Source organism: Felis catus, chromosome A2, assembly GCF_018350175.1.
Source record: "Felis catus isolate Fca126 chromosome A2, F.catus_Fca126_mat1.0, whole genome shotgun sequence".
Classification (NCBI taxonomy): domain Eukaryota; kingdom Metazoa; phylum Chordata; class Mammalia; order Carnivora; family Felidae; genus Felis; species Felis catus.
This window is the reverse complement of record NC_058369.1, coordinates 137,174,424-137,193,851: the sequence shown is the minus strand read 5'-3', so window position 1 is coordinate 137,193,851 and position 19,428 is coordinate 137,174,424. Positions and strand designations below refer to the sequence as shown.

Here is a 19,428-nt window from a genome sequence, read left to right as displayed (position 1 = left end):
GAGCTGTCAGCACAGAGCCTGACATGGGTCTCGAACTCACAGACCGCAAGATCATGACCTGAGCTAGTCAGATGCTCAACTGACTGAGCCACCCAGGCGTCCATTACTAACTGCATTTTTTAAATTAAGTATATTTGGCACATAACACTATATAAGTTGAAGGTATATAACATAAAGATCCAATACTTGCATGTACTGCAAAATGAACACCACAGTAAGACTAACATCCACCACCATATGTAGTTACATTTTTTTTTCATTGTGATGAGGACTCAGGATCGACTTTCTTAAGAAATGCATTTTGATTGACTGATTTTTAATTTTTAAATGTTTATTTGTTTATTTATTTTTGAGAGAGAGAGAGAGAGAGAGAGAGAGAGAGAGAGCAAGCTGAGAAGGGGCAAAGAGATGGGGAGAGAGAAATTCCAAGCAGTCTCTGCACCATCAGCGCAGAGCCTGATGATGGCTGGAACTCATGAACTGTGAAATTATGACCTGAACCAAAACCAAGAGTCTGAGGCTTAACTGACTGAACCACCCAGGCACACTAAGAAATGCATTTTGATTTAAATTCTAATTATAAAATTATAATACTAATTATAAGTGGAGAGACAAATTGAGGTTTCTTCACCAGAGCAAGCCTTAAAGATCCAAGTCTCTGCCCAACATAAATAATCTAGGAATCAGAAAAAGGTAGTCTCCAAGTTTAGAACTCTCAAAGAATTGTATCTGGTTATGAATAGCTGAGGCTTTGTTGAAAACTTGCCTCAATGTCCTATGTATGTTATTCATGTCTTGATAATATACAGGAACAGATGATTTCTGAGATTCCTTACAGCATTTACATCTTAAGAAATCTATTGGTATTTTAATGTTACTTGTCATCTATGATATTGTGATATATCTTTTATTTAGATCTTCAAAAAGAATGACCTTTTTGAAGAGTAAAACTCCACTCAACATTTAAAGTCCCCACCAATGTCAACTTATCTAATTCTGTTAGATAGAAGCAATTGCATCCATCAGCATTATCCTGGAGTCTGCCTTCACACTTCTCTGGGGGCACTTATCATTTCATCCTGAATCATGGTTATTTATTTTCATGTCTCTCCCCTACTAGTTTTTAAACTCCTTGAGGGCAGAGTCTGTATTTTATTCATTTATATATCACTCCAGCACCACCATGGTGTCATGCACATAGGAGATATACCTTGTCAAATTAATGAATGAATTGCCATTTAGAAGTCTGTGCAACAAAACACAAAGAACACAAAGATAAATCAACCTGTCATATATGCAATTCTAGGATAGTATTATCTGTTCCTGTAAACTTCAGTTATATGTTATGGATCATGATATAAGCTGTCCATCCTTTTGCAAATATTATTTCATGGTTCATTTATTTATTAAGCCCTAATTTTTTATAAGAATGAAATTAAACATAACCACTAAAGTAGCAAAACAAAATATGGCCATAGTTTATGGTTCTATCAATGCACTCTGGATACACTAAATAGATCAATGTATTATATTCTTAACTTGTCATTCCAATTTAAGAAAAAAGAAAGTAAAGCTTACAGAAATTATATATAATTAACAATCATTTATATTGGGGAACTACTGAACAATGTTTTGGGAGTAAGATGGTATTTGGGTAAAAATTTAGCAAAACCACAAATATTTTTTATATAATTTGATTCCTCCACTTACATCTAGAAATATACCATAAGAAAATAATTAGTATAAAAATTTAGATGCTTTGTTTGAAAGATTCTTTATCATAGTTACAAAATTGAAAACAACCGATGGCTCCAGCAATCAAAAATGCTTTTACAATTATGGTATACATATAAAATGATAGCCTAATATGTCCTAGAAAACTCGTCAGTTCCAAGAAATTGATATAGTTGGACACCTTCATTATACCTGGACCTACGAGAGACCATCATAAACAAATTACCCTCTTGGGATTCACAACTAGTATCATCCATTGATGAGAATTAACGGAACTCTGAAATAATTTTGCTAGTTATTTTTCAGATTTCATTAAGTTATAGGTATTTAGCACTACTCAAGTCCAATGTTAGTGTGCCAATGTACTGGGTGGGTATGCTTATTATAACCACTGTTGAGTGGCCACTATCATGGTAGAATCAGCACTCCTAGAGCTTTCTAGGAGTGTGCAACTAAAAATACAAACTATGAAATCATTTTGTCATATCAGACATAAAGCAGAGACTATGCTATTTTATTGTCCAGTTTAACACTCTTGTCCCGTTGATGACAAAAGCCAATAGTGCATAATGCTTCACTGTGCATTATGGTGGCCTAAATAAAGAAGTTTTGAATCCACAATGCCTGATATCTTTTTAATTTTTTTAATCTTTATTTATTTTTGAGAGAGAGAGACAGAGCACTAGTGAGAGAGGAGCAGAGAGAGAGGGAGACACAGAATCTGAAGGAGGCTCCAGGCTCTGAGCTGTCAGCACAGGGCCTGATGCAGGGCCTGAACTCACAAACTGTGAGATCATGATCTGAGCCGAAGCCAGACACTCCACCGACTGAGCCACCTAGGCGCCCCAATGCCTGATATCTTAATAGTGATTTTGCTATTATTTCTTGGTGTGTGTCCTTTGATGATATTTCCTTCTTGTCCATATTTCTTCAAAGGAAGTTAACTACCAGGCTGTTTTCACCTAATAGGAAATGCAGTATATCTGAATCACCCTCATATAGAGGTATATCTGTTCCAAAGTAATATGGTATCAGTGAATCTGACAAATATTACTATAGTAGAGTCTTCAATCGTGGTCCAAATATTTATTTAGATTAATTACATTCTGATAGTGGCTTGCATCAAAGAAATTCTTTGTCTTATATGAGGTGTTATCCAATTACAGATGAGAAAAAAAAAGCAAACTGTGAAGTTGGATAAAATCGCAGGCCACTTTCCCCAGATGATTATCTTATGTAATCAGACAGAAAGTCATTGCTTATTAAAAAATCACCAACAGCCATTTGCTCATCTTTTCCTATAATAAGAGACTCATCTTGGTTTTTGATTATTATCTTTGTATATTAAAGAAAACAAATCAATACCTGGATGTGCTTAATTCCCTATGATGTATCCAGGTAAGCAGACAAATTTGAGTAGAACCCTGTGCCACAGGAGGCCTTGGAGTAATTGAGTAAGTGATAAAATAAGCTCTTTTGGGGGCTCCCCATTTCTTTCATATGTTAAAGAATTAAAAGTATCAGTGACCAAGATCACAGTTGATTAATGAATTGAATAATGAGAACTTTTGGGTATTAGCTCCTGTTGGGTTTTTGGACTTGAAGACTTCCAAATGCTACTAAACCAGATTTATATTTTAGGAGCAACTCTCAAGTTCTTGACAGATTCTAAAGGAAAGCATTTTCTCCTCAAAGGAAGAGTCAAATATTTCCATTCTGCAAAAACCTCCCTTGAACCAAAGTCCTTACAGAATGGGACAAGCTTAAGAAATCACATTATGATAAGAACTGGTTTACTAATTAAGTGTTGATGGAGATGATGTCTATAAGCACTATAATTGGATAGGGAAGAAAAATTCACTAAAAGAAGAATCCACTACCAAGTGAGTTTAGTCCAACAGACTCATAGAGCCACCTGTCATATGAGCAAATTACTCCTTACCACCTGCAGTGATCACTGAGCACAATGGTAACTCCTCATGTGATACTTCTCACCAGAGAGGGTTCTACTCCTGGAATGACTGAATGATAAATTTACATATTCTCATAGGTTGTTGCTAATGTACTTACGTAGTTAGAGCACTGAGAGAATTAAGGCAAAAGCCTCAGCACCTGCTGTTCCAGCAGCAATATGGAACATTTTTCCTTTATTAAAACTTGGTCTTCCCAAGGCGCCTGGGTGGCTCAGTCAGTTAAGCCTCCGACTTTGGCTCAGGTCATGATCTCGTGATTTACAGTTTCAAGCTCCGTGTCAGGCTCTGTGCTGACAGCTCAGAGCCTGGAGCCTGCTTCAGATTCTGTGTCTCCCTCTCTCTCTGCCCCTCCCCCCTCATGCTCTGTCTCTCTCTCTCATTCAAAAATAAATAAACATCAAAAAAATTTAAAAAACATAGGTCTTCCCAACACCAAAATTTACATATTTATCAAGCTATTCCTACTAAAATAAGAGAAGAATCAAATTCCTAGTCTAGGGGTGCGTGGATGGCTCAGTAGGTTGAGTGTCCAACTTCGGCTCAGGTCATGATCTCACGGCAGATTCGAGCCCTGTGTCAGGTTCCGCCCTGATAGCTCAAAGCCTGGAGCATGCTTCAGATTCTGTGTCTCCCTCTCTCTCTGGTCCTCCCCTACTCACACGCTGACTCTCTCTCTCTCTCAAAATAAATAAACATAATAACATAAAATAATAAATAAATATTCACAGTCTACTTCCTACAGGGAATGAGAGAAACTCTAAAATACTAGAAGTACAGTAAATTTCATCTTAGAATCCAGTCTTAGATCATTTTAATTCTCTCACATTATAGTTGCCAACTAAGTATAACTTCAATAGCCTATCTCTGTAACACTCCACTGAACCATCTAAATGTTCTCATTCAAATGCCACTTTTATTATTAATGGACCCTAACTTTGCATTCACAATGTATACAATATTGTTTAATAACTCTGTTTCTGGAGAACTCAAGGAAGTAAAAAATTTTCTTCTGTATGATGTTTGAAATCTTGAAGGTTGTTAAAGCATGCCTTCAATATTCCCCAGCAATAGGAAGTGCATTTAACTATTGGATTTCCCTCTCTTGATTTGAAGATCCATTTTTCCCCATAAATACTAAAATTTTTCCCCCATCTGTTGAAAAGTCTTTTGTGATCTGCACAGCTCTAAGGCTCCACTGCACAGAAACTTGGATTTGTGTCTCCTGTATAAATAACAGTCAAATATTAATGTTTAGTTCTGATACTTTCCCACTTCACCTATGGCAATATGACTTAGTTAAAAAAAAAACAATTATATCAGCAATTACAAAACTTCACTGCATACCAAAACCTACTTGGAGACATGATAAAAATATTTATTCTTTTTCTCTTCCCATATCCCAAATATTTAAAATGATAGATTCTAGACATCTGTATTTTCATCAAGATTGGCAGCTGCTTCTGAAGCATGCCAATCCACATATATTTTAGAAATAATCCTGAATTACTTTAATAAGTCCATGATGTGTGATGTAGGATTTCAACATATTTTACGGAGTCTTTATGGAAATTACAAATCTGATACATGAATTTGAGTTTTCACAGGTTTTATTAATGATGGATATACGATTTATTCTCTAAAATATCATTTTAAAAGGCAAAACTAATAAGGAAGCAACTAAATTCATTTTCTCACCTGAAAGTTCTCCTCTTAAAAATTCTCTAAGTAGATTTGATAAAGCAAATTCTGGATATTTTCTTTCAAAGTCACAGAATACCTGTACCTTGCTAATTGAATCTGTCTTCCAAGTAGCCATCCATTTATTAGTCAATATTTTTGGAAATTATTTTGTTTTTGGATATGTGGTTTAAAATATGTAACTCTGCTGCCATTAAATCCATATTCTTCACTTCATCAACAAAAAGACATTGCATTGTATTCTCTACATAAATCAGTCAGCATAAGACAAACTATTTTAGGATACAGAAAAAATTAAGAATAAAATTCTGTCCTTGGAGAGATTAGAGTCTGTTAGTAAGAAAGTGTGTGTGTGTGTGTGTGTGTGTGTGTGTGTGCATTCTTTCATTAAATGTTACAAATAAATAAGTAAGGCGTATTCAAAAGAAATACAAATCATTTCCAAGTGAGAGAGATTAGGAATAAACTTTACAGAAGAGAGTTTTCTATTAAGATATAACTTTAGGGGCACCTCGGTGGCTCAGTCGGCTGAGTGTCCAACTTCGGCTCAGGTCATGATCTCGCGGTTTGTGAGTTCAAGCCCCACGTCCAACTCTGTGCTGACAGCTTGGAGCCTGGAGTCTGCTTCGGATTCTGTGTCTCCTCCTCTCTCTACCCCTCCCCCGCTTGTGCGCTCTCTCCCTGTCTGTCTGTCTCTCTGTCTCTCAGAAATAAATAAATGTAAAAAAAAAAAAATTTTAAACAAGATTGAACTTAAAAACATAAAGGAAGTGTGGTGACATTATGCACGGTAAAAGAGCAAGAACAAAGTCAGCATTAGAACAACCCAGTGTCCTACGGACTTCTGTGATTATTTATCCTACTTCACACAGTTGTCTAACCAGTTAAATCCATTTCACTACACAGTTCAAGTTTTCCATCATACTCATCCATTCTTACATCTCATCATATAACAGCTTAAATTACCATGCTTGCATTTCTTTTTGATAAAAGTCAGAGTTTTATCACAACTATAATTGTATGCGTTTGTATAAAGGTATCTAAATCAATGGATACTTTTCCAAATTATCGTCCTTGCCTTCTTAATTTACATTGTACTTTGTTAACTCTCATATGCCATATCAATGCAATTTAAATTTTTTCTTAGATTTTTTTCTTCAACAATTCTAAAATCCAGTGAAAAGCCTTGTATGATCAATCTTACATATCTCCTGCCAAAAATAATCTTTCTGATAGGCAAGGAAAACACTTGATTTTCATCTGCATTCCAATGTAAGGTTCTAGTACAATTTACTTTTTTTATGCCACATAAATTCAAAGATTACAGAGTTCAGATCTTTACAGTTCAAAGCTTTATAGTTAGGAAGAATGATATTTTTCTCTTCATTGTTCTAATTTATTATGAAAACCTTCCAGTCTATTTAAAACAAGGAAGGGGCCCCTGGGTGGCTCAGTCAGGTAACCATCTGACTCTGGATGTCAGCTCAGATCATGATCTCACGGTTGGTCATGGGATTGAGCTGACTGCAGACCCTGTTTGGGATTCCCTCTTCCTTCTCTCTCTACCCTTCCCTTACTCTCTCCTCTCAAAATAAATAAATAAACATAAAAAACACAAAGGAAACAAAATTTACTGAAATTATTTAATTTGGTTATTTATTTAAAACCAGATGATACTAATCATATAAAATTATGTGGCTCCAAGCAACTTACATATTTTACTTTCACTATGCTCTTCCTTGAACTTTTAATTTAATCTTGCCATAACTTTAATTCTTCTACAATATTTTGTTAGAGAATATTATTTCTACTCCCTCATTTTAGCTGGTAACATAACCCTGATGTATTTTCTGATATTGACAGAATATTTCAGGTAAGACCAATACAATCCAAGGAACAGGCTATGTCTCAGTCAACTAATGAGAAACTGAAGTGTGATAAAAACTTTTGGTGGTGATTTTTATTTCCTATAGAGTCATCTAAGGGAGAACGAGTAAGACTCACCTCACAGTATTTTGGTAAGAATTAAATGTAAAAGAACAAACATAAACATACACACCTGCCACAAAGGGTGTGCTAAATGGGGATTAAATGCAAATTCTACACAAGACAAAATAAGGTAAGATGATGGAACAGAGTTCTAACACTCAGCCACTAAACCTATGCCGTCAAAATCTGTCCTCTAGACATTTTATGGACTGAGAAGACTAAGTCTCAATTAAGACTTTTATTTAATGTCTTTCACAAACAGCTAAAAACAAACTTAACACGTAAACACCTTACAGTATTATAGCTATTCTACTTATTTCTATCAATATCTTTTGAAGCTCTTCCTATCGCTGACTCCAAAAATAATGCTAACTCTGAGAAGATGTTGGATTCTTAGCTTCCTTTCGCACACCCAGTACTCTAGAGATAAAAGAAGCCAAAGAGAATGACATGATGATACAATAATTCTCAGAAACCTTTCACATTGTAGAAAACTTGAATAGCATGATTAATAAGTTACAACAGAGGTAAAGAACGTTTCCCTAGAGAAGACTGATGATACAAATTGTTCCAAAAAAAAAAAAAACCTTGGTATTTTATGAAAGAAAGAATGTAAGAGTAAACAAAATACAGAATATTTAGAAAATATATAGTGTATATATATATATATATATATATATATATACACACACAATGTACATACAAATGAATATATGTAGATATATGTTTGTGTGTGGATACATACAATTGCATGTAACACACAAGGTTATATGCCAGTATGTTTGCTTATCTAGACTAAATGCATACTCTTCTGGAAAAACATAAAATTTCAAAATTGGCAAAGTACACATAAACAAGCACAGTAGTAACTGAAATGCTAATTAGAGACCTCTCACTGCCACCCCCCCAAACTTGCACACCCCACCCCCAATTGCTATGCCTTTACAAGATTGTTTTACATGAATAGTCTACCAAATTATCAAGGAACTCTCTATCTTATATAAGTTTTACTAGAAAAAAAATGAGAGAAATATCTTTCTTGTTAAATAAACTTAATTCCAGATTGGTAAAGATGGTACAATAAAAGAGAAGACATTTCTCTATTGATCAAAAATGACACAAGTTCAAATGATATTTCTGGGTCATCTTTGCATTTTTAAAATGCATGTATATGTTTTATTCCCAGCAATTCAAAAGTAATTTTAGTAAGAAAACCTTCTCTCGGTGTCTTACCATGAATGAAAATGTAAATTGTAAATATAGAAAAAGCATTTGATAATGTCCAACATCTCAAAATGTTGAATAATGCTCAGAATTAGTAATAAGTAGAAATTCTCCTTACTGAGTATAGGTCGTATACCAACATCATATAAGAAACAACATAGATAAATGCATATATAATCCCTTTAAAACAAATAAAGCACTAGGATGCCTCCTGTCTTTCAACAATGAGCAAGATGAGCTATAATTCTTTGATATAATCTCAGAGAAAGAAGTGAGGAGTGATATTGAGGGTAATAAAAATGCAGAGAAATTGAGTATCAATAGTAACCCATAACAAACAGAAGAGGTCAACAAGGTTGTCAGATATAAACTCAGCTAACAAAAATCAATAACATTAACATATACCATCAATACTCATCTAGGAAATATAATAGAAATCAAAATACTATCTACAAAAGCAATATACACTTTGAGGTATTGAATATGTTCTCTTAAAGGGTATAAAGAAACACAAGGATAATTGGGAAGTTAATAGATTGGATTACTTACTATTTTGAGGCTGCCAATTTTTCCCAACCTATTTTGAACATCTACTGAAAGTTCAGTTACATTTGTAGAGGAACTTTTAAGGTGCTTACTCTAATATGTGCATTGGTTGGGGTCCAGAACTCATACAGATTGGAAAAGTGAACATACGTCCTTTCTCCTCTCAGAATTCACTCAAAAATATACAGATAAAAAAATAAAAACTCAAACACATGTTTTGATAAAACCATAATGTTAATGAGGACTACCATAAGCAATGATTATTGACTGTATTCATATACGAAATTCATATACGAAAGACATTTTAGGTAGATTCCATGTACTAAACCCAGCTGTAGCAGATCACAAGGTATACTTTCAGAGGAGAAAATATAGGCTAAATAAAGGCAATAAGTATCAAAATGTAAGAAAACATAAAATGAATTGGATGTTGGCAGAAGCATTCCAACCCAGTTGATTTTGAAGAAAAAGCATAAGATTGCACTAAAATTATACAAACAAGCCATATTTGCAGGAAGCAGTATGTGTTTGTAGTTAACCAAAAAAGAGAAGAGGATTTTGCGTTGTGAAAGTGAGCTATCCAGAAATGTTGAAATTATCAATCCCCAACAGCAAGGGAGACCTAATTAACATCTGGACTAGGAAAAACAAACTCAAAATGAGAAATAAAAAAGTAAAAAACTGGCACGGTATCTGTAAAAACATATGAAGAAAAAGATGAAGATGTTAACAAAATGAATTACCAGCAAAGAAAACTACCAGAAAAATGTCGCCGTATTATGTGTGTGTGTAATTATAGACAAAAGAAATCCAATGAAATTGAAATGAACACATTGTAAGTAGCTTTCCATATCTCCCTTTATGAATGAAAGACGTATTATAAGCCCCAGCTACTGGGATTGCTGCCAGAAGATAACCCTCATCTGTCAGTCCCTCTAGAGATTGCCTCACTCAAAAAATAACTGATTTCCAGAAAAGCCTATATCTAAAATGTATCAAGGTAGGAATAGAAAGGCACAGCCCATTTGCCCCAATTCAGGATAACAATGAAAGGCCCTCCTAGGTACTGTACTCCTCATAAGAATTCCTCCATTGAGGGGCTCCTGGGTGGCGCAGTCGGTTAAGCGTCCGACTTCAGCCAGGTCACGATCCCGTGGTCCGTGAGTTTGAGCCCTGCGTCAGGCTCTGGGCTGATGGCTCAGAGCCTGGAGCCTGTTTCTGATTCTGTGTCTCCCTCTCTCACTGTCCCTCCCCCATTCATGCTCTGTCTCTCTCTGTCCCAAAAATAAATAAAAAACGTTGAAAAAAAAAAAGAATTCCTCCATTGGGACTGCTTAGTGACATTTCTCCATGTGCCCAAACCTGCTTCCTCCATCTGCCTTCCGTAGGTGTCAACAGTGTGTATGCCCTAATAAAAATCTTTCACATTAATCACTATATACTCCTAGGATACTGAAATTTTGGCAGTTGTTACCAGAAGTGGAGTGGTTCAAGAATGAAAATGATAATATTGGATTTTGTGCTTGAATCATCTTCACTGCAGCTGGCAATGATGATTCCATTTTCTGTGGTAGATGGACCACAGATAGGCTCTGGCAGAAGACAGTGGAATGGTTTTTCAAACATTTATTAATGTAAACTGGGATTTTAAACTCCTGGAATGGGATGGGCTGGCTGGGGGAAATAGTAAGTGGAATTATAATGCAGACCACTGGATGTCTAGAGAAGGCCATGCCATCTGCAATGGCGAATTAGGCGCTTATTGAAAAATTGTTCTTGGCATGTTACTGGATACTGGCAGAGACAGAACTCTTGACATGTACCACAAAAGATACCAGGGAAAGTACTATTCATCATAAACTGGATTTCCTCAGACTCACTGAGTCATACAGTTGGGCAGGCCTGACAATATTCCATCATAATATGGGAATGTAAATGTAGAATCAAACAATAACAGGACTGAAGAACACAAGCAAACTGTATGAGCAGGCAGTCCAGATACCTAGGACACTCACGAATACTGCAAAAGAGGCCCTCCTCAGTGCAGTGACAGTCTCTAAGGACACCCCCTTCCACCAGGTAACAGAAAAACAAATTCTAACTTGGTTCATGAATAAGCCACCACAGTAAAGCTAACTAAAGCCCCATTCGGGAATGGCCTTTAAAGGCAGTGGTACAGAAAATCTTCCCTGTAGGCAGAGATTTGTGCAGTGTACCAGAGTATCTACTTTGAATAAAATGAGTGGCTAAGGCTTCCATTAAATATTTACTTATGAACATTGGTGAATTCATAGCAAACTAGGCAAAGTCCTTAAAGGAGGAGAAATGAAAGATCTAAGGCAAAAAGAACTGGAATTGAGGTATGTGATGGGCATACAGTAGTGCAACATAGTGTGGAGTCTTCACATTGCATGTTAACACCCACCAGGGTATATACCAACCACAGAAAAGATACAAAGCAACCAGAAAGACAAAATTTCTCAACCAAATGATCTCAACCATCTCAATACTAATATATTAGTTACATGAATGAAGTAGTCACGAAGTCAGGGATGGGAGATTATACATTGTTCAACTTACCACACTTCCGAAGTGCTATTACAATGTGTCCAACTTGCCAGCAACAACAATCAATGCTGATTCCCAGAACTGCACTCCTTGAGCACCTGTCACAACAACTGGTAGGACGTTGACTATACCGGAGCCCTTCCACCCTGGAAAGTAAAGCAAATCACTTTTTCAGAAAAATACACATTTTCTAGATACAAGTTTTCCTTTCAGGTTATAGGGCACTGTTATCAGAGGACTTACAGAAAGTTTAGTCCTTGGATACAGGATTCCTCATGGTATCACTTTAAATCAATAGATTTACTGGACAGCAAAAGAAGAGTAAGAGGGTTTCCATATCTATGAGATTCACTTGTCATATCACATATCATACAATCCAGAAGCTGCCAGTCAGGTAAAGCAACGATATAGACTGTTGAATGGATAGCTGTAGTGACAGCATGGAGGTATATCTTACATGAACAGAGTGCCATCTTCCAGAGATAGAAACAAAAGTATATACATGTAGTCTATGTATGGTTTTAATGGTAACAAAAGTCTATATATGTAGACTACTACACATGTCTGGTAACAAAAGTATGGAAACACAAATGGCTTATACCATCCTTCTCACAAACACAACTAGGAAATTTGTCATCCCTGAAGCTACAACTCTAGGTCATGTGTGCTAAGAAGTCGTTGTCTCCAAAAGAGACATATTCTCATCAGAGGAAATAGCATTCAGCTGTGAGCTATGGTTGTCACATGAGTACTTGAGACCCTTCATGCCAAGGGATGAATAGACAAGAAGAGTCCTAATAACCATCTTGCAGGGATAACTATCTCTAATTATCAAGAGGGGCAAGAGTTTTTATACAAAACAGAGACCAAGGGGACTTAGTTTGTCACATGGGTGTAATTTTGCTGGTAAAATGTTTGAGCGCAGCAATCTTGGTCTGTAAAAGGCTTTAAAAGTATCGGTAGCACCACCAAATAAGCCACTGAAATCGGAACTGATGGCAAGGGTGAGGGAAAACTAGAATATAGAGTAGAAGAGTAGCAAGTATAGCCTCAAGATCAACTGCAACACTGAGAGCTATACTTTATCCTACCAATTTTCCCAGGGATCATAGAAGATCTTATTCCAGGTCATATTTGAGAAATGAATCCAAGCACTTCAAGAAATAGTCTGTGGTCGATATTGCAATATGCCACCCAAGTCCCCCTTCAGAAATGAATGGCTTGTTCCCCTGTTGGGAACTCTGCTGAAAGATACCCTTATACTCTTAGATCTCCTTGGAGATTGCAAGAGCTGAAGAAAACTTCTTCACCTTAAGTTTTACCTCCTTCCATGGGTAGCCCATATCCAGTGATTTAGCACAGAGGAGGAATAAATGCCCAGGTTTTGTTACCCCAATTCTGAAGAGATGCCAAAGTACATTTAGCTCCAGCCTCATCGAGTTAGCTAAGTCCTCTCTGGAAACGGAGGTTAAACTTTTTCAACTTGCTCATCATGCTTCTTTCCCTTAATTCTCACAGGTATTTATCCCAAGAGCCCACTCCAGCAGCCATTTTACATTTTAATCTCTTCAGAATAGTTTTAGCCAATCTAAGACAGTACACATAAATGAAGGCTTCAAAACAGGAACGAAAGTGAGAGCACAGAGAAAAGATACACACATAATAAAAGAAATAAACAAAGATCAAATCTACATATTACTATGGACCAGGGGAAATTGATCCAGAATGACATACATTGAGAAATTATTTAGTAAACTTAATGGACTTCAATGAAAAAGAAAAAAAAAGTCCTTTCCCTGGTCAAGACAAAATTCAAAAAAATTATTAAAGAAAAAAATTAGGATGGCTAAATTTCCATATTCAGTATTAGAACACAGTAGAGCAACAGGTACAAAATACTGAAGGATTAAAGGACCTTCTATCTAGCCAAACTTTCCCTTCTGCATGAAAACTTTGTGCCATACTTTCAAATCTGAAAAAACTCAGAAAATGTTCCCATAGCAATCATGAGGCAACCAGTTAACAATAAAACAAAGAATTAGCAACGAGCACTAAATATATCTGACATTAAAACTCAGACTAAAACAAACGTGGGAATTTTAAAAAATTGATCTGTTCCAACAACATAGAGATTACAGATACCAATAATTGCTTAGAGAAGAGGAGAGTATATGGAAAGAAGGCAAGAAGATGGACTTCCTCATTTATAATAACTTCAAAATACAACAAAATAACATTCAAAAGATATAAGTAGTGGGACTGTATGCATATGCACATCACAAAGATAAGCTACTTGCTAACAGTATTATTAATTGAAACAACTGTACAGGAAAGGAAGAGGAAAGAAAAATAAAATATATTAGTTCTCTCATTATTCATAATATGAAATTATTCAATACAACCTAAAAATAAGATAAATTTACTACATATCACTATAAAACTTAAGATGTTTAATACAAATATATATCAAAATAAAGTAGAAACAAAAGAAAACACATGGTAAAAAACATAAAAAGTATAAATATTTAAAACCCACAAGGTAACATGACAGAATAAAACCTAAGCCCAAACTTTTATATTTTATTATATGATATATATTTTATTAATATATTAAGCCCATATATTTTATTAATAAGAGCTTCTTAAAAACTTATGACAACAGTAAACACAGAACATAATAACACAGAATAACAGAAATACCTTTTTTTTAAAATATGAAATTGTCAAATTGGTTTCCATACAACATCCAGTGCTCATCTCAACAGGTGCCCTCCTCAATAAGTATCACCCACTTTCCCCTCCCTCCCACCCCTCATCAACCATCAGTTTATTCTCAGTTTTTAAGAGTCTCTTATGGTTTGGCTCCCTCCCTCTCTAACTTTTTTTTCCCCTTCCCCTGCCCCATGGTCTTCTGTTAAGTTTCTCAGGATCCACATAAGAGTGAAAACCCATGGTATCTGTCTTTCTCTGTATGACTTATTTCACTTAGCATAACACTCTCCAATTCCATCCACGTTGCTACAAAAGGCCATATTTCATTCCTTATCATTGCCAAGTAGTATTCCATTGTATATATGAACCACAATTTCTTTATCCATTCATCAGAAATATCTTTAAAGAGAAAAATTCACATCGCTTTGCAGAAAGATACATCTAAGACAGTGATTCATAAAGTTAGAAAATTAACTAATTAACAAGATAACCAGGGAAATGTAAACTGTGATGAAATGGCAGGGGTTGGCAAAAATGTAAATTGTATAGTATAACAAGGTACAAAATGTTAGCAGTATTTACTAGAGCTTGGCACACGCAAATCCCATAAACAAGCAATTGTTCTGCTAGTCCATTAGAAATACACTGAAATATGTATAAAAATATTTAGCAGCATTATTTGCAAAACCCAGAAAAGTCTGTCAGCAGAATGGATAAAGTGGCCTACAGCCATACAACTGAATTCTCTATAACCCTGAGAAAGACCAAATTACCTCTACATATAGACATAACTTTAAGTTAAAGAAACAAGACACAAAATGGGGCAAATTATATTAATTGATTCATAAAAAGTCCACAAACAAGCAAAACTAATCTTTATTGACAGAAGTCAGAATAACGATTACCTTCTGATAAGTAATGGATAGGAGGAATAGAGACTTCCTTTTTTTTTTTTTTTTTTTGATGGTGACAATGTTCTATAGCACGATAAGTGTGGGAATAATAGAGGTGTGCTCATTTTGGAAAAATTTTCCCACAGTAATCCATATCTGAAAAAGCAAACCCTTCTCTATGCATTGTTTTTATTGAGCTGATCTTGCTTCCTTAGAACTGTTCTTCCAGGGACCCTGGGTGGCTCAGTTGGTTGAGCATCTGACTCTTGATTTCAGCTCAGGTCATCTTGCCATAGTCATGGGATCAAGCCCCACATTGGGCTCCACGCTGAGCATGGAGCCTGCTTGAGTCTCTCTCTCTCTGCCCCTCTCTCTCTCCACTCACACCCTCTCTCTGCCTTTCTCTAAAAAAAAACAAAAACAAACAACAACAACAACAACAAAATCCCTGTTCTTTTATACTTATTTTTAAATTTTATTTTACATTTCTAAAGAAATTATTGGGTCAATCAACAAAAAACATTTTTAAATTATATGGTAAAGTCTTTCTGCAGTCTGTGTTCCTCATCAATGTTGTTCTTCTTGCAATAAGTAACTATGGTTGTTAAGTTTTGTGGACAATAATGGAGATTTTATACCCTTTATAGGACACATAATAATACACATATAGTATCATCTTACAAATAAATTTGTGCAAAAATATTAGAAATTTTAATATATAAAGAAATTATCCATCATTTTGTACAGATGTATGGAATATCAGTGTATGAATACTAAATCAATCAGCCCTTCTCTTTTAATAATGAAAACACTTTTTAAAGCATAAGTTATAAATAATAACATCACTTACAAGTGAGTCTATATGCTTGTATCCCTCTTTTCATCTATCAAAACTCAGACTTGATATATAAATAGCTATTGATATCCACATTTAAAATCCCAGTTTTAAATATAACAACTTGCAGATAAAATATATTTTTCCTCAAAAATGTACTAGAGGGTCCTAGTCAGACTTATCAAAAAGAAAAGAGAATGGACCCAAAAATAAAATCACAAATGTAAGAGGAAAAATCACAAACAACACCACAGAAATGTAAACAATATAAGAGAATATTATGTAAAATTATATGCCAACAAACTGGGCAATCTGGAAGAAATGGACAAATTCTTAGACACTCACAAACTACCACAACTGAAACAGGAAGAAACAGAAAAGCTGAACAGACTCGTAACCACCAAAGAAATTGAATCAGTCATCAAAAATCTCCCAACAAACAAGAGTCCTGGGCCAGATGGCTTCCCAGGCGAATTCTACCAGACATTTAAAGAAGAGCTAATCCCTATTCTTCTCAAGCTGTTCCAAAAAGTAGAAATAGAAGGAAAGTTTCCAAACTTATTCTAGGAAGCCAGCAGTACCTTGATTCCAAAACCAGAAAAGACCACACGAAAAAAGAGAATTAGGGGCCAATATCCCTGATGAATCTGGAGGCAAAAATTCTCAACAAGATACTAGTAAGTCGAATTCAACAGTACATTAAAATAACTATTCACCATGATCAAGTGGGATTTATTCCTCCGCTGTAGGGCTGGTTCAATATTCACAAATCAATCAATATGATACACCACATTAATTAAAGAAAAGATAAAAACTATATGATCCTGTCAATAGATGCAGCAAAAGCATTTGACATTATATAGCATCCATGTTTGATAAAAACCTTCAGCAAAGTAAGGGTATATGGAACATACCTCAACATAACAAAGACCATATATGAAAGACCCACAGCTAATAACATCTTCAATGGGGAAAAACTGAGAGCCTTTCCCCTACAGTCAGGAATAAGACACCGACGCCAACTGTCACCGTTACTATTTAACATAGTACTGGAAGTCTTGGCCTCAGCAATTAGACAACAAAGAAGAAATAAAGGGCATACAAATTGGCAAGGAAAAAGCCAAATTTTCACTATTTTCAGATGACATAATACTCTATGTAGAAAATCTGAAAAACTCCACAAAAAATTTCTAGAAATAATACATGAATTCAGCAAAGTTGCAGGATATAAAATCAATATGCAGAAATCTGTTGTGTTTCTATACAACAATAACAAAGCAGCAGAAAAAGAAATCAAGGAAATGATCCGATTTTTAATTGCACCAAAAACAATAAGATACTTAGGAATAAACCTAACTAAAGAGGTAAAAGATCTTTACTCTGAAAACTATAGAAGATTTACAAAGAAGTTGTAGAGGATACAAAGAAATGGAAATGCATTCCACGCTCATGAACTGAAAGAACAAACGTTATTAAAATACCTAGACTACCCAAAGCAATCTATGCATTTAATGCAATCCCCATCAAAATACCACCATCATTCTTCACAGAGCTAAAACAAACAATTCTAAAATTTGTATGGAACCACAAAAGACCCCAAAAAGCCAAAGCAATCCTAAAAGAGAAAAACAAAACTGGAGGCATCAAGACTCTGGATTTTAAGTTATATTACAAAGCTGTAGTCATTAAGACAGTATGGTACTGGCAAACAACAACAATAACAACCATACACATCGATCAATGGAACAGAATAGAAACAGAAATGGACCCACAACAATATAGTCACCTAATCTTTAACCAAACAGGAAAAAATATCCAATGGAAAAAAGACAGTCTCTTCAGAAAATGGTGTTGGGAAAACTGATAGCAACATGCAGAAGAATGAAACTGGACCACTTTCTTACATCAAACCCCAAAATAAATTCAAAATGGATGAAAACTCTAAATGTGAGACCGGAAACCATCAAAATCCTAGAGAAGAACACAGGCAGTAACCTCTCTGACCTTGGCCGCAGCAACTTCTTACTAGACATGTCACCAAAGGCAAGAGAAACAAAGGCAAACATAAACTATTGAGACTTTATCCAGATAAAAAGCTTCTGCACAGCAAAGGAAATAATCAACAAAATTAAAAGGTGGCCTACGGAATGGGAGAAGATATTTGTAAATGACATATCTAATAAAAGGTTAGTACCCAAAATCTATAAAAAACTTATCAAATTCAACACCGAAAAAACAACCAATTCAGTTAAGAAATGGGCAGAAGACATGAATAGACACTTTACCAAGGAAGACATCCAGATGGCTAACAGACATATGAAAATATGCTCAGCATTACTCATCATCAGGGAAATACAAATCAAAACCATGATGAGATACCACCTCACACCTGTCAGATGGCTAAAATTACCAACTCAAAAAACAACAGGGGTTGACAAGGATGCAGAGAAAGGGGAATCCTCTTGCACTGCTGGTGGGAAAGCAAACTGGTTCAGCCACTCTGGAGAATAGTATGGAGGCTCCTCACAAAACCAAAAATAGAACTACCCTATGATCCAGCAACTGCACTGTTAGGTATTTACCCAAAGGATAAAAAAGTACTGATTTGAAGGGGTACATTCACCCTGATGTTTATAGCAGCATTATCAATAATAGCCAAACTATGGAGAGAACCCAAATGTCCATCGACTGATGAATAGGTAAAAAAGATGTGGTATATAAATACAATGGAATATTACCCAGCAATCAAAATGAATGAAATCTTACCATTTACAACAATGTGGATGGAACTAAAATGTATTATGCTAAGCTAAATGAGTCAACCAGAGAAAAACAAATACCATATGATTTCACTCATATGTGGAACTTAAGAAAAAAACAGATGAACACATGTAAAGGGGCAGGGGGAAGAGAAGAGAAGGAAACAAACCATAAGAGGCTCTTAATGATAGAGAACAAACTGAGGGTTGATGGAAGAAGGTGAGTGGATGGTCTAGATGGGTGATGGGTGTTAAGAAGGGCACTTGTGATGAGCACTGGCTGTTGTATGTAAGTGAAGAATCACTGAATTCTATTCTTGAAACCAATATTTCACTGTATGGTAACTAAAATATAAATTAAAAAATATATATACTGTGGGAGAAACAGGCATGAAGTTTGAGAAATATCAACAGAAAATTTCACCAAACACAGGGAAATTCTCACAAATAAGGCCACACAGAAGGAGAAAGAAGTCACAATTAGAATGAAAGCTGAA

General features: G+C 35.3%; 1 long non-coding RNA gene across 1 annotated transcript in view; it reads right to left on the bottom strand.

Moving 5' to 3' along the window:
- The window catches only part of LOC123383996, a 487,862-nt gene that overhangs the window by 167,780 nt on the left and 300,654 nt on the right, over nucleotides 1-19,428 (bottom strand). The window contains exon 4 of the long non-coding RNA XR_006594469.1: nucleotides 11,745-11,878. This is a non-coding gene — a long non-coding RNA (uncharacterized LOC123383996). The remainder of the gene's footprint in view (nucleotides 1-11,744; nucleotides 11,879-19,428) is intronic.